The following is a 16649-nucleotide window of genomic DNA, read 5'->3' on the forward strand; positions in this document are numbered from 1 at the left end:
ATAGGACGAGAGGCAATGGCCTCAAGTTGTGCCAGGGGAGGTTTAGATTGGACGTGAGGAAAAATTTCTTTCCTGAAAGAGTGGTTAAACATTGGAATGTGTTGCTCAGGGAAGTGGTGGAGTCCCCATCCCTGGAGGTATTTAAAAGACGGGTAGATGAGGCACCTAAGTGGTTTAGTGGACATGGTTTAGTGGGCATGGTGGTGTTGGGTCAACGGTTGAACTCGATGATATTAGAGGTCTTTTCCAACCTTAATGATTCTATGATTCTGTACCTATCGTTTCAGAGTTAGGGAAGATGATGGAGGTAAGCCTGAGCTGTGGAGGAGCAGAGAAGTACTCAGTTGTCCCTTAAACACTATCGTTTCAGAGTTAGGGAAGATGATGGAGGTAAGCCTGAGCTGTGGAGGAGCAGAGAAGTACTCAGTTGTCCCTTAAACAATGCCACGGACAAAGTTCCACAAACTGATACAAGCAAGTTGGAACCAAGTGGAGCCATAGCTGTTCTCCTGAGACTTCCAATACTGGCCAAAAAGAAAGTCTTAGTAATAGCTTAGTGGTTTTTTTTCAAAATAATGCATTCATTGGTATATCTTCATACTTTTTCTTGAAAGTTTTGCTTTGTTCTTATCATTGACATCCGTAATTGACTTATACTCGTTTTGGAGACATGTTGTCCTAAGATTGTACCTAAAAAGCTGTCCTGGTTTCGTCAGGGATAGAATTAATTTCCTTTCTAGTAGCTGGTACAGTGTTTTGGATTTAGGATGAGAACAAAGTTGATAACGCACCGATGCTTTAGTTGTTGCTAGGTAGTGCTTACACTTCAGGAAAAAATATAGGCCTGGTTTCTTTTCTGAAATACACTATGGTGTACTTTCTTCTCATAAACTATGTTACTATCAACAATATCAAAATCACTTTAGCAATGTAATAATGGAAAGAATAGCTTTTTCTTTATCGTGATAACTGTCTACCAAAGCAACTTGAATTTTAGTTTGTATATGCGGAAAGAACTTCACTGGTTGTAGAAAGGCAAGATACAAGCTGACATTACGTACATTTGAAACTAATGTAATAGTGGGACTAAAATTGGCATCCTCCTTAAAAACTGTGTTTGGAAACTGTACTGCTCAGAAGTATTGCATAACAGCTCAATTTCTTTAGGATATAGGTTTTGATAAGGACTCACACTGTGTGATTTTTGTCAAGGTGTGCAAGTCCATTGTGCCCCTATGAAATTTGAAATCTATGAAAAAAGCAATAAAGTGAATTGAAAGACGTTGTCTACCTGTCATCATATTCTTGTTCATTGAGTTAAACTTTGGGGAAAATCTATAAATATACCCCTCACCTCTCAGGGAGCTACCCAGTAATCCTATAAAGCAATTGCTCTGATATATTTACTGGAACACAAGACTTTACAGGAGATGTGTAAGATCCATTCAAAGCTAACAACTAGTCAGACTTAACCAGAGCATAGGTAAGGAGGGAGGTGTGGGCAAGGCATTTAAGGCTTCAGTGATTTAAGATCTTAGTCACTTGGGAAAAGGGAACAGCAGCTAAACTCTCTCTCTGTGTCCCAACACTACAAAATGTTGAAATCTGAATTACTAGTTGTAAATATTGCACCCAGACATTTTAGGGAATAAGAGATGAATGGAAGGAAAAAAAAAAAAAGGGGGGAATGAAATAGAGTAGCAATATATATATCCTGTTCAGGGAAGACAGAAGTGAAGGTAAAAGTAGTAGGATCTTATGACATATTAAGCATTAATAAAGCCCAAACTCATAGCATGAATAAAACAGAAGGCAGTTTTAAATCTCTTTAGGGAAGGATAGTAAAGAAGTATAGTTGTAGAAATATTCTCTAAACTCCTCTTTGTGACAGAAAACTGAAATATTATGAGAAATACTAATAGCTCTGAGAGCCCTCCTTATTATGGTAGACTTTAGGTTCTGAAGATGCATATTCTAGAATAAATGCTAATAAATGCTACTAATAAAAATAGTGCTGAATGTGATAGCAGGCAAATTGAATCTCCAAATTTGCATAGATTTAAAGAAGACGGTGTCACAAGAGAAGTGAAGTTGGAGAAGCTGTGATTTAGTGGAGGCATTAGAGTAAGGATGGGGAACCTATTAAAGAAGAAACATCACTGTTTCTGGGATGTGCTGGAGAAGGAAATAACCAAGAGGTAGAAAAATTACAAATGGAGTTTCCCAGCAATCTGTTTAAACTAGAGCTTGTCTAATGTTTTAGTCAGTGAGCTGGATGCATAAAACATGTGTGGCCAAGGAATTTAGTTGCTGATACGTATTTTGGGAAAATTGCTAAAACAGAAATTATTTAAAACATAAAAAAGACGGGGTGAAAGTTCAGTAGGATAAAATTCAAGGTCATGTATTTGAAACCAGTAACAAAAACATCTACTATGAGTTTATATCTTAGAACTGGCTATAGTTTGGGTATACTACTTCATCACAGAATGAGCGCCTTTACATTGTACAGTTCAGTACTGGAACACGATATACAATCTGGCTCAAGAATGGGAAGGAGGATATGATAACCTTTTTTATCTTTTCTACTCAGGCAAGCAAACTGCACTGCTACTTTCTTTTAAATATAACGAAATATTCTTCATTTATTTCTTTTCTTCAGGCTGCTGTAAAACAGTTGATTTTAGGGACATGTTGATAAACCAGTATGCAATTCCTTTCTCCCTAGCTGAATAGTCCAGACTACATCCTATTAATACCTCCCTGTCATACCAATAGGATGTGTACAGTTTTGCCATTTTTGGTTCCCATTGATGACTCTTTCTATATGTGTTATGCCAATTTCTTTGTTTCCAAATTCATTCTATAGCGATAAAAATTATGTGTAAGCCAACTACAAGCTTCATTAGGAACAACCACCTTCTCAGTGCTGCCTATCTCATTATTCCTTTTCTTAACCTTCATTTCAGCCCAATGATTTTATATTTTTTGCAAGAAGAGCAAATATAAGCACCTCTTGAGTGCCATTCTGACCCTATTCCTGCACATGTAAGTAATTACATACACACACACACACACACGCCATTCCAATGTCATTTGTGTATTAGTGCACCCAGTGGAAATTATTTGCAGTGAAATGTCAGGTAGTAGGAAGCTGACTTGCTGCATTGGTTGATCAAGGCCCAGTACGTTAGGATTCTTGCCTTCATTGGGACACCTATTAAAACAATACAATATGCAACAGTAATTAATGGAGCAGGAACCTTAAGAGTTTTTCCTTCCTTACCCCCTCCCATTTCCAAAGATGTTGAAGGGAAAAAAGCCTAATGAGGAAAGGAGAGGTTGGTTATCTTCAGGCAATATGAGACTCTCGCTATTCTTTATTTTTAATCTGATAATTAAGCTATTTTTTCCCTGTTTTCCTGATCCACCTTTGTGTCCCAGTCTATCTTTGCCTGGTTCCCACTGAAATATGAGGAATATAAGTATGAAAACAGGCATGTTATCATTGGAATTTACAGGGAGGAAAGAAGATGGGGCCAGACTCTTCTCCGTGGTATCCAGCTACAGGACAAGAGGCAATGGACACAAAATTAAATACAGGAAATTCCATTTAAACATAAGGAAAAAAAAAAACCCAACCCAACCCAACCCAACAAAAAAACAAACCAAAACAAAAACCCAACCTTTTTCATTGTGAGGGCATTCAAACACTGGAGCAGGTTACCTAGAGAGGTTGTGGAGTCTCCATCCTAAGAGATCTTCAAAACTGAACTGGACGTGGCCTTGAGCAACCTGCTGTAGCTGATCCTGTTCTGAGCAGGAGGGTTGAACTAGACAATCTCTGTAGGTATTTTCCAGCCTCGGCACTTCTGTGTTTCTGTGATGCTGTGTTCAGAATCATTTTGCCTGAACAGGTGAAAATTACTAAGCTCTTCTTCTGTATTTTATGCTTCTCTAATAATTTTTCCCTTCCTGTTACTTTTGCTAATGAAGTGTAACAGTTGACATGACAAACGTAATCTTGTGTCATATAACGTGGTATTATATTTATAATTGCATTTAAAGGAATAACTGACACAATGTAAATAATCTCTATCTTATTAGCTAGTTCCTAACAACATTTACCCAGCATCCTGACAAACTGTAAGCAAGAATTTGTTGCTTGGAAATAAAAAATAAATAAATTGCTGTGTCATAAATAAGTCTGTGAGTTATTTATAACAAATAATTTCCTGGAATTAAACTCTTTTATAGCTGGGAAAAAGGAAAAAAAAATAGAAAAAGAAATTACAATACTTAATAATATCATTCTAGTTTAATAAATGTTACAGTCCAAAATCGGATAAAATAAGATTTTTAGATGCTTTCTGAGATTTCACATAGAGCAATATTTTGACTGCATTTCATTTACAAGCACAGACAGTCATGAAGTGTCTCATTTTGCATGTCAACTCAGCTGATTTTCCACCCACACTTCACTACTTCTGCCATATAATGTCACTTTTATGATTCTGTTTAAAGTAATAGCTATGGTCGGATAACAAGAGAAAATGGTGTTTTCCACCTCTGCTAATTATATTTTTTGCTTTGAAAAGAGACATTAATATTTTACTATAATGTTTAGCTCAATAACTTGTATAGATAAATATGTATAAATTGCATGCAACTAGATATAAATAGTAAATGCACAATATTTATTTTTATAGTTAACTCATTTTTTAAACCAAAAGAGATGATCATTTTCAGACTACATTAGTCTCATTTATCTCCATGATGTCCTTAATGTTATAAGATGTTACAGCAACATTACCGGCTCCTTCAGGCCTGTATCAGCCTTTAGCTACTCAGGCGCATTATTAGATTGTCAACATAATTCAGACATCTCATATAAAAGGAGCCAACCCACTGGCTCCAGTTCTTCGTAAATGTATTTGCCTGATTTAATAGCTTTAAATTTATTGAGTGGTTTGTTTTTTTTTTTCTTTTTGGGTACACATACACTACTTGGAGAATCTTGTTTGAGGCTGTTAAAAATAATAAAAAAGTTAGCACTTAGCACAAACTCGTGTTAGTGTCACATACTGTGCTCCTCTGGTAAATCACAGCACGACATCTGGATGAAGAAGAAAAGCCGCAGTATATTTTTGAAACAAAAATAATTAAAGAAGTGTTTTGAGGTTACTCTTCCTAACTGATATAACTCTGTATAGGGCATTTTGATTTTTTTGAGGAAAGTTATCCACTTTTTGTACGATTTATTCCCATGTAAGTTTTTTGGAATGTGCTAATTAATTTGTGTTTAAAAAAGATATTTGAAAGAAAGAAAATTCAGGAGAAAATTGGTTGTGAATGAGTAACCAGAGAAAGGGTGGATTCTTTTCAAAGTATCTTCTCTAATATAACAACATACTTTTCAAATAAGTCACTTTGACCCACATGCTGCAAAAATAGTACAAGCATTCAGCTATTCTGTTAGTTTTTTTATTTATGCACCAAAGAATAAAAAGAATTAATCACCAAAGCCCAAAGACAGAAAGAAGATTATCAGTAGAACCCCCTATATAAATGCATGAAGCTGAACCAGGCCATCTCTGAGGCAAAGCAATGAAGTTTTTCATTGGAATTCAGGGCATTTTCCCTTCTCAAACCTTCTCACTAAAACAAATCAGATAATGCTAAACACAGAAAGCATAGTAAGTCAGCAAACTTCAGTTCATTGTGGGAAACTGAACTCATTTTCAAATATATTATTCTTGTGATTTGCTGTGCACCCATACACTCACATACACAACTGCATATATCACACATAAGGCGTATGAAATATTATTGTCACATTTTCTCAAAAAATTTTATTAGCTTTTTGTGGTCATTGTAACAGCTTTTAGAAGCAAGTTATTGAAAGTGAGTAAGTCTCTTAGGGATGGATGAATATTTGAGTATTTTGCCTAATATATGTGAACCTTCTATATGAAAGGCAGAACTGTATACAAATTAATCACATAAGCAAAGTACTTATTCACCTTCCAAACCTCATCCAATTCCAACAAGTATAACGATGAACAGTTTGATCATGGATCAGAACTGAGTAGATACTCTAAATCCATCTAGCTTCAGCATCTGGAACTGAAGTCAGTGAGTTAATAAATGAGCTCGTTTCAGGAGAAGATGAATGTGCCGAGAATCTTAAAAACATTGAGCGGGTGTTAAGTGTAACTGGATAAGACAAAGCAAAATCCTATTTCAAAAACTGAAATATTTTCTGGGCATTAGTAAAATTCTCTGCATTTTCATAATTTTCTCATGCGATCCAGATGGAACATGGACCAAAAAAAGAGCCTAAAAATTTAGTAAATAATAATGCAAATGTTTTGACTAGGTTTCTGTCCCTTGGCTACTCTGCCCATGTATAGTGTTCTAAACAGATTTTTGTTTGTTGGATTTTTTTGGGGGGAGGAGTGGGAGTATGACAATAATCATTCAAAAATGTCTTTACTACTGATCCTGCCATCTCAGTCCCTGCTGAGGGCACACCTATTATCATATTCTCTTTGTCTACATCTATCAAATGCTGACACTAAGCATAAGTATACAACAACTATTAAAAAACCATAGTGTTAGGAATATATGAGTTTGCAAAGACTCTGATTCACGGAAGTCATTAAGCACATTATTATTCTTTAAAACTCAGAAACCTTTTACTTAAATGGAGCAAAAAGTATGAAGGAAGGCAGGAAGAAGGGACAGAGGGAAGGAAGGAGGAGGGAAAGAAATAGATCACATGCAGAGGCACATTTTCAGTTTTGTAGCTGCCTATCCAAATCATTGTGTTGATTTGTAACCAGATGTCAATTAGCTGTCAATTTGCCTAGTGTTTTACTGGTGACATTTACAACTAAAGGAGAGAGTTGAACAAATTTTACTAATGGTGCAATTTTTCCTAAAGTTGAGTGAAGAATTTGCAGAGGGTAATACACTTAGGAAGTTCCAGTCTTTTTCATGATGGAATACCTGCAGGTGGGTGTAGAACTCCCTGTGTGTCCATTTTCACTTGTAATCTATGTCTTTGGTCAGGTTTTATTTTGTTTTGCTTTTCTTACAGTGATTTTCTTTTCAAAGCCAAAACCAAGAAAACAATTTGTTAATGTTGTCCATCTCAGGAGCCAAACATACCATTTAATCCAAGCTGATCCAGATAGTTTATGCTGTAGCATTTACAAAGCCGGAACTATTACTTTTACTTTGTTTAAAACAGTGTGAAAAATTACAACATTTTACTTAGTTTAAACCTTTTATTTTTTTCCCCCACAAAACTTTTTCACAGTCATCAGTATATTATCATCTTACCTACAGCACAAAGGAGAAACTAGGTTTTCTGGCTCTAGCTTTGACATTTAGGTTGAACAATTAAATCCATTGCTAAAATGATCTAGTAAATCTAGTGATCTAGACTTAGTTGCAGCCACCTAAAATGAATGTGAATTTATTTTAAAAGAATATCAGTAAAAAGTTCTGTGAAGAAGAAAAGTTATAATTCCTAAACCAGGAGAAAAACCAGTGTCAGTTGCAATAAGCATCTTTTCAGGCTAATAGCAACATAACAGCTTGAACATCTTTTCTCAGTAGCAGGTGTTTCAGCAAGAAGTGACATTTATTTGGGAACACATGAGCCAAGGGAATGATGCTGTTAGAAATAAGAAACAAAAAAACTTATTAGAAGGTATGAGTTTATTAATACTGCAAATGAAGACAATAAAAATATATAGATGTTAATTTGCACTTGCTTTTCTACATTCTATAAAATGTTACAGATTCAAAGGTAAGTCCTAACGTAATGTCATTTCCTAATGGATCAACTCAATAAAATCAAACGTGTGATATAGAGATATGAACTAAACTTTGTTTAAAAAAAAATTAAAACGAACACATACCACTGAGTGGGAGAAGAACTGCCTATAAAGCAATGTGAACTGCAGCTAATGCAAACTGCAATTCGTCTTGTCCTAGCCATTCTACTGGCGGACTTCTCTGCAGCTGCAGAAGAAAATGCCTGTCAGGACTCTGTCCCTGGCTGCTTAGCAGATCTGAAGTGATGCAGTTTTACCTGAGGGGGTAAGTTCATCAAACAGGAAGGAGAAGCTCCCTTTCACTGTGAAACTGCATTATGTAGTGCCAAAAACCTCAAATAGTAATTATTTTCATATCACCATTTCAATTTAGGTGAGTGTTTCATCTTCCAGTCAGAATTTTTTCCCTTACAGATAGTGATGGAGGATGTACTGAAAGATTAGTAAGTAAACCAGAAACAGGTGTAAACAAACTATTCTTTGTATATTGTCATATTTTACAGCTTAGAAGATGTAAGGCAGGCTAGAGAGATATCAGCTGAAAATAATATAGAAAAGCCTTCATATCAGTGATAGAAGTATGTGTGATCAAAGGTTTTCTCTAGATAATGTAAAAGGAGATCCACCTGGCAGTCTGCAAGATGTTGCCAATTGCACTGACTTTTAAAATATCATTTATAAATAAAAGTTTGACCTTCACATTTTTGCAATATTAATTAAGCTTTTTCCAAGGAAGGTGAGAGAAAGTCCAAATGTATGCAGAGGACATGATAGCTTTCTTATGATGCTCAAAACTCTTTATGAGATAGAAAGCATTTCTTTTTAGCAGGGAAGGTGACTGGTCATTGCAGCAAACTATGTGAGAAAGTGGAGGATTTTTATGCCTTCAAGTCAGTTTGGTTCCTTTCTGAAAGAAGTTTTTTAATCCAAACACATGTAAGAAGATTCAGTGACGAAATAAATTAGTCACTTAATATAGCTTATGCTATGCAAGAGGCAAATTAAATTACCTAATGATCTCTCCTGGTCTTAATATCTGAGGGCCTGTTAATGAATGACATAGAAAGATTTAAAAGTTCAGAAGAGTAATTTATCAACTACAGACAGATAAACAGGCATAGAAATCACTATCCTTTTGGTTATTCTAAAAGTGGATTGACAGTTGTGCCTGTTTTTCCTTGGTAGAAATTCTTCCCAAGCTGCCCAATCTGATCTTGTGTACTGTTGTTGTGCGTGGGATCTTTGAAGTTAGAACAGAAATACAAAAACATATCAACATCAGACAGTCAGGGCCCATCCTTCCATACCTTCAGATAAAACTTTGTGCAGCCTTGATTTCAAAAGGAATAGTATTTTAAGATGGGAAGTAATTAATATCTTATGGATGAAGCTACAAGTGAGGCTCATAAAACTGGTTGGTGAGCTTCTCTTCTCCATTAAACTTCTGCACTGTTTTACATGGATAACTATTAATGACTCAGTGCATTCTAAAATGATCAGCATTTTATTTAATATATTTATTCTAGAATTTTTACTTTATCAGGTATTTCTTCTATACTTGAATATTACACTTTTGTAGACTGTTTTTAAAGAAATGTTATTTTTGTGTTTCTTCCACAGTATTCTGTCATACCTACCATAAGTTTTAGATAAATGATAGTTGTGTGTAAAACTTTATATAGAAAAGCTACGTTTCAGAGTAAATAATTGTCAAGTTTATTAACAATAGCCAATAGAAATGTGAATATCTGTTACTTAAGGGTGAGAATAGATTTAATTAGAGAACATAGGCAGCATGAATAACAGAGTCTTAGCAAGGGAGAGGGGTGAGATGGAATCCTGACTCCTCAGTCTCTTCAGATGGTGAAAAAAACTTGGTTCCGCTGTTGTTGATAAATTTCCCATTTTGGGACCCTTCTGTAAATTTGAGGGGATTTATATATCAAATTATAAAATGGTTTGCACTACATTTTAATTCATTCTATTTACATTTTTAGTAATTAGAATTAGGAATGCCTGTAAATGATACTGTAATAGCTAAAAAAAAATCAGCTAACAGAGCTAACATAAGATGCACGCCTTTTTTGCTGGGAAAAACTATTCAGTTGCTACAGATTATGGAGCTGCAAGTAGAATTGGTACTGTACTAGCAGCACAACATTGTAGTAATATTCCTTTTTTACAAATTTCCATATGTATTTAATTTATTTTATATTTATTTATTTATTTTATGTCTTCATTCAGTTTAATAAAATATATTTTAATGTCTTCTTGCTGCTACCATCTGTTTCAACATTGACCATAACAATAATGTTTGAAGAAATTTGGAAAAATAAACTATCAACTCATTCCCTGGCTTCTCTACAGGGATTTAAGTAGATGTAGCTATTATAGTTGTAGTTGTAACTATAATTTATCTATTTATTTAGACTTTTTTATAATTTGTTGGAGATTAATACTCTTTAATGTATGTTATAAAACCCCCTTATATTCCATGGAAATTAACTGCTCTATAATCAATGTCTAAGCCAAATCAGATGAATATAAAAAGAAAACAAAAGTCAGACACATTACATTAAAATTTACACATCCTCTATTCTGGAGATCAAAATCGGCTCCAGAAGCTGTTAACCATTAAGAAAAAATATTTTTGTAGGCAGTCAGTTCTTTTAATTGAGTTTGTATGGAGAACAGGGCAACTTGGTTGTTTATATTAGGAATCTAAAGTTAAGTGAAGTTAATGTCCAATATATTTCATACTATTTTTATGAAATTCCAGACCAGGACCCTACAGAAACCAGTATATTTCAGTATCCGGTTGCTGCTAAGATCAGGAGAGAATTCAGTTTTATTTTACCTTTTACTCTTAGAATAGAATAATAATATATTGGAAGCCACCTCTGGAGATCATCTAGTCCAACTCCTCATTCACAAAAGTAATGTAGCACAGGTTACTAGGGCTGTGTCCAGTCAGCTTTTGAGTATGTCCAGGGATGGAGACTCCACAGCCTGTCTGTGCCCTTGTTCTGGTGTTTGGTCACCTTCACAGTTAAAAAATAAAAATAAAAACCCCAAACTAATATCTAATTTGAACTTCACCTTCTGCAACATGTGCCTAGTCCTTCTACTGTGTATCTTTGAGTCTGGCTCTGTCTTCTCTACAACTGTCCATTAGATAGTGGTAGACAGCAATAAGATTCTGCCTTATCTTCAAGTAGAAAAAAACAACTCACTCAGCCTCTCCTTGTCCTTTTTGTGCTCCTGTCCCGGCCCATCTCAGTGGCTCTCCACTGGATTCCAATATGTCAATGTCTTTCTTTTACCGTGGAGCTCAAAACTGGACACAGTACTCTAGATGGAGTACCTCAAAAGTGCCGAATAGAGGGGAAGAGTCATCCACTGCCCTTGCTAACAGCCCAGTGTGCAGCTGGCCTTCTTTGCCATAAGGGTGCACAGCCAGCTTGTGTTCAACTTGTTGATGAAAACTGCCAGGTCCTTTCCTGCAAATCTGCTTTCCAGCTAGTCAGTGTCCAGCCTTTACTGTCACTTGGGTTTATTCCATTCCAGATGCAGGACATTGCATTTTCTTTTCTTGAACTCAAGGAAGTCAGCTCATTTCTCTAGCTTGCTGAGGTCCTTCTAAATAGCAGTCCTGACCTCCAGCACATTGACTGTTCCCCTTAATTTTTAATTTGTGGAGAGTGCATTCTGTCCAGTCATCTATATTGTCAATAAAGACTCTGGCAGTGTTGGCCCTGGTACCAACCACTGAAGACCACCCCTAGTAACTGGCTTCACAGTCAATTTTTCATATGCATTGTTCTTCCTCTGTTCACCAACTAGTTATCATCAAAAGCTATTAGGTTGTTCAGACACAAATTGTCCTTGTTAAATCATGCTGGTTGTCCACAGTCATTCAGGTACTGCTCGTCATGTACCTTGTCATGCGTATACCAGATTATGGCTTCCCAGAGGATTTACTTCATAGTCTTTCCAGGGATGGAGTTGAATCTGACCAGCCTGCAGTTCCCTGGATCCTCTTTTTTACCTTTCTTGAAGACAGGCATGAGATTTACAAGCAGTCACCAAGAACCTCTTCTGATTGTCATGACCTTTCAAAGTTAATTGAGTGTGGCCTTGCAATGACATTGATCAGCTTCATCAACACCCTCAAATATATCCCATGTGGTCCCATGCACTTCTTTATGTGAAATTTCCTCAAATGATTGCTAAATTCATCTTCCTCTTCTGTGATTAAATGCTTCGCTCTCACAGATTCTACCACTAGTCCCAGGGACCTGAGGTCAGAACTTACTGGTAAAAATGGCGGAAAACCTCCACATTGAATACATCAGGCTTTTCGTGTATTTTGTCACTGGGTATCTGACCCCAATGAGCAGTGGGACTAAATTTTCCTTATCTTTCCCTTTGCTTACTATGTGTTACAGAAACCCTGATTGTCCTTCACATCCTGTGTGAGTTGCAACTCTGAGATTTGTCTTTTCTCTCTCCATCCCTACATGCTCAGGCAATGTCTCTGTATTCCTCCCTGGTAGCTCATCCCTCCTTCTACCTTCTGCATACTTCCTTTTTGTATTTGAGCTCAGTCAGGAGTTCCTTGTTCATCAATGCTGGCCTTCTGCCATGACTGTAACTCTCTGCAAGTTGAAACAGACTGTTCTCATGCTTTAAGAGGTCATTTTGAATATCAAGTAGTTCTCCTGGGCCTCTTTGCCCTTCAGGGCAGTCTCCTACAGGATCCTGCCAAGCAGCTCCTTAACAAGCCAATATCTGTTCTCCTCAAGTCTAGGGCTGTAATTCTACTATTAGTCTTGCTCACTTCTCTCAGAATTTTAAACTTCACAGTCCTGAGGTTTCTGCTGCTAAGGCTGTACTCAGCCTTCACAGCTCTGACTGGTTCTTCCTAATTCGTAAGTAACGAACAGGGGATAGTTGGTTTGTTGATCCCCTGCGTCATCAACACACTCCAGAAATCTGAATCACACCACCATGTTGCCCTTCCAAAAATTAGCACTGTGGTTAAAGTCCCCCATCAGTACCAGTGCTTGTAATCATGAGGCTTCCTCCAGTTGTAACAAGGTTTGTGTACTTCCTCTTTTTGATCAGTCAGTCCATAACACCTACCATGATGTCAACTGTTTTCAGTTGCTTTTTGATCCTTAGCCATAAGCTCTCAGCTGACTCTTCACTTGTTTGCACACATCCAAGCCACTCCTTTGCCTAGAGTGTAACCCCTCCATCCCACCTTCCCTATTGTTCCTTAAAAGCCTGAATCCAGGCATGGAAATCTCCATTTATGCTTCCACCATCTCTTTTTAATCTCAAAAAGATCATAGCTCTGCAACTGTGCACAGGCTTCTACTTTCTTCTTGTTGTTTCCCAGGCTGCATGAGTTTGCATACAGACACTTGTGATGGTCCCTTAGTTATGAAGCTTTCAGAGCAGGAGTAGAACTTTCTGCATTATGCTGAGCCCTGGGGAGTACTTTCTTACTTTTTCCTCCATGTCTCTTTGGGCTACTGTTACCATCCTCGGATGAATCTAGTTTAAAGCCCTCCTCACTAGGTTAGCAAGCCTGTTGGTAAAAAGAGTTTGCCCTACTTTGCATCTTCCCCATGCCTTTTTCTCCCCAGAAGTCCTTAATTTTCAGAAATGATCCCATGCTCTTAAAAGACGAAGTCCTGCTTCAGCACCAGCCATGCAGCCAGGGTTTTCCTGGACGCTATTACCTAAGCTTTTCCCTTTTACCAGCAAGATCAAGAACACCACCTGCATTCTCATGCTCTTCATCCTCACCCCAAGGGCCTTGGTATCATTCATGATACACTAAAGGTCTCCCCAGTAGCATCATTTGTCCCCATGTGGATGAGCAAAAAGGGATAATAGCTTGCAGACTGCATGAGCCTCAGCAGTTTCTCTGCAACATTCCAGACCTGAGACACTAGCAAGCAACAAGTATGCCAAGACAACAAATCAGTTGTGTTTCCATCCCCTGCAGAGGTTAGTCTCCAACCGCCAGCAGCCGCTGCCTACATATGGGGCCAACTGATTACACAAAAGTGCCATTGCTATGTATAGATATAGGTATACACTGTTTTTAACTATAATGACATTTTTGGCAAAGAGTATAGGAAATCAGGAGTCACAGCCCATTGTTTAGAACTTACAGCTTTCAGTTTTCAGAGCTTTTTCATTTTACTTAAATGTCCCTTACTGTACATTTCTAAGGAGACAAAACACTCAGGAAGCAGTATTGAGATGTAGAAACTCCCCCCTTCTTGTTTGAGTTAAGTTAATTGATTGCTGTTGGACAGCTGCTAGTGCTGCTAGCTTCTCTTAGTGAGCTGAATTGATTGCTGCATCTCCTAGTAGGTAGGCACAAGATAAGTTTCCACTTCACAGAAAACACTACAATAATTTGACTCTTTTATTGGAAGTCCCTGGAGAGAGGCTACGGAATGAAAGGACTCAGAGGAAGAATTATCCTCTCATTCTGCCTCAAAACAATCCTTCAGGTCAGGGAAGTAGGTTGGAAGCAGCATGGGGACTTTTTTATGCTGCACCTGTTCAGTGAGGGGAATAGCTTTTATGTACTCCTTTAATTCTTCCAGTAGGGACTTAAATATTGTTGAAGGCAACATATTTCAATGTTGTCCAGTAAAGATGTCCCACTGGGAAAAATATTCCTTATTGTACTATTGACCTATTCCTTCTTGCATTTGTCCAGAAGATTTCTGTAACAAATTCAGCTAGAGGGAAATTATTTTCCAGTTCAGCACTAGTTAGAGTGCTGGACAAAGCATTCTCATTCTTGACTATCCATACATAGTTCTTGATTTCCACTAATTCCTGAACTCATCCAAAGAAATTAAATGAAATTAATGTCATGACTAGCACATGATTCTATGATTCTCTCTTGCTCACCTTCTCTCTCACATTATAGAAGAATGAAGTATTCATATGGCAAAAAGAGACTCTAGAGAAGTGCATAACACAAACAAGAAATCTAATATTTAGATTTTTTCTGACTTTTAGAATTTTCTAATCTTTAGAATTTTCAGAATAAAAACAGGAAAAAGTCCAGTTACTTCAGCCTTTTGTCTCTTACTTGGAAAAAAATAAACTTATGAAATACAGAAAGCGTTTAAAAATATGGAAAGGTATTGAGTGATGTCATAAGACCTAAAAGAAGAAATGCTAAGCTATAACAATAGTGCCTTCTCATTGTAGAAAAAGAATCTAACTGAGGCAATTCTGGAAAGTAGGTTGATTAATCTAGACAGAGAAAAGTTTTTGGGAAAAAAATCAAGACTTTTTAACTTTTTTTTCAGTGCTCTTAAAACTTTTACTTTTAGTAGATATAGAGACATATATATGTGCAAAGTCATTGTAGAAAAAGAATCTAACTGAGGCAATTCTGGAAAGTAGGTTGATTAATCTAGACAGAGAAAAGTTTTTGGGAAAAAAATCAAGACTTTTTAACTTTTTTTTCAGTGCTCTTAAAACTTTTACTTTTAGTAGATATAGAGACATATATATGTGCAAAGTCTGTTACTCAGAGATGTGGAAATTGAAGTCCTTGGACAGACTAGTGTTATGTAAAAAATCTATCTAAACAATGGTGGTAAAAAGCCTATCTAAACAATGCTGAGCAGCAAATAAAAGACCAGATATGCAACTTGTGCAAATCAAATTACATCTGTTTTGGCCATGGAATTTTGCTACTGCATCTAAGGTAAGGATCTGAAATAGTACTTGCTTGAAATAAACAAACAAACAAACCCTTCTATTTTAGGTAGAAATTAAAATACCTTAATGCAAGCATTGTCCTAACGTTAAAATGAAGCAGTGCGGCAAATCCTGCAATAATCTGACGGCGTTTCACTTCTTACTAAGACCAGGGAACACTGGACATCTTTTATGTAGGTTTTCCTATTAATGAGGCTTGTTCATCTTTTCTCAGAGGTGCTTTGGAAAACAATCCCAACGTATGTCCATAAAAATGAACTTCTTGTTTATTGTTTTATGAACAATTTCTATTGCCTATCTTTGGCATTCTGGTAATGGTAATCATAAGTAGCTTCCTGTTGTTCTAGAAAGTGAAGATTATGGATTTGTATTTACTTCTTATAAATAAATTAAAAAAAATGGATGGCTGTTGTGATCATGTAAATGGATGGCAAATAAAACCCTATCATCTTGTAAATGCTGTAGTTATTTACCTATACACCTACATATTCCCTGTAAGAGTTCTTAAAAAGGGAAAATAGGAATAAAATAACATCCTTAGTATTTGTGCCAAACAGACAAGGAGAGTGAGAATCAAGGGAACAATCAGTTAAATACAGAATTAAAGCATTAGCAAATTTATGTCAGGAAGTCCCAGAATTATTTCTCTGTGTCAGACCTCCTTCTGTGTTAGTGCTTTATTCATTACTAGTTTGAACTAGAAAAAGACAGCAAAAACATAAAGTAAAAATATAGCTTTTGAATATCTGTAACAAAATGTGTGATGAAACTAAATGCACATGCAGAGTTTATCCTTGATATTATATTTACAGATCCTGGGCTATTGGTATCAGTGGGAGTTTTGCTGCAGATTGGGAGACGTCTATGGCCCATTGTATTATATTGGTAGGAGGAGCAGCCAAAATACTGTTTAACCACAGGAGGTTTTGCTTGACTGAGATGGAACAACACCACAGAAGCTAAAAGAGGTAGACAGGCATTAAGTCTGCAAAATAAATAAATTAAATATATATATATATGTTTAGCACTTTT

Source organism: Aptenodytes forsteri, unplaced genomic scaffold (genome assembly GCF_000699145.1).
Source record: "Aptenodytes forsteri isolate BGI_AS27 unplaced genomic scaffold, ASM69914v1 Scaffold100, whole genome shotgun sequence".
Lineage (NCBI taxonomy): Eukaryota > Metazoa > Chordata > Aves > Sphenisciformes > Spheniscidae > Aptenodytes > Aptenodytes forsteri.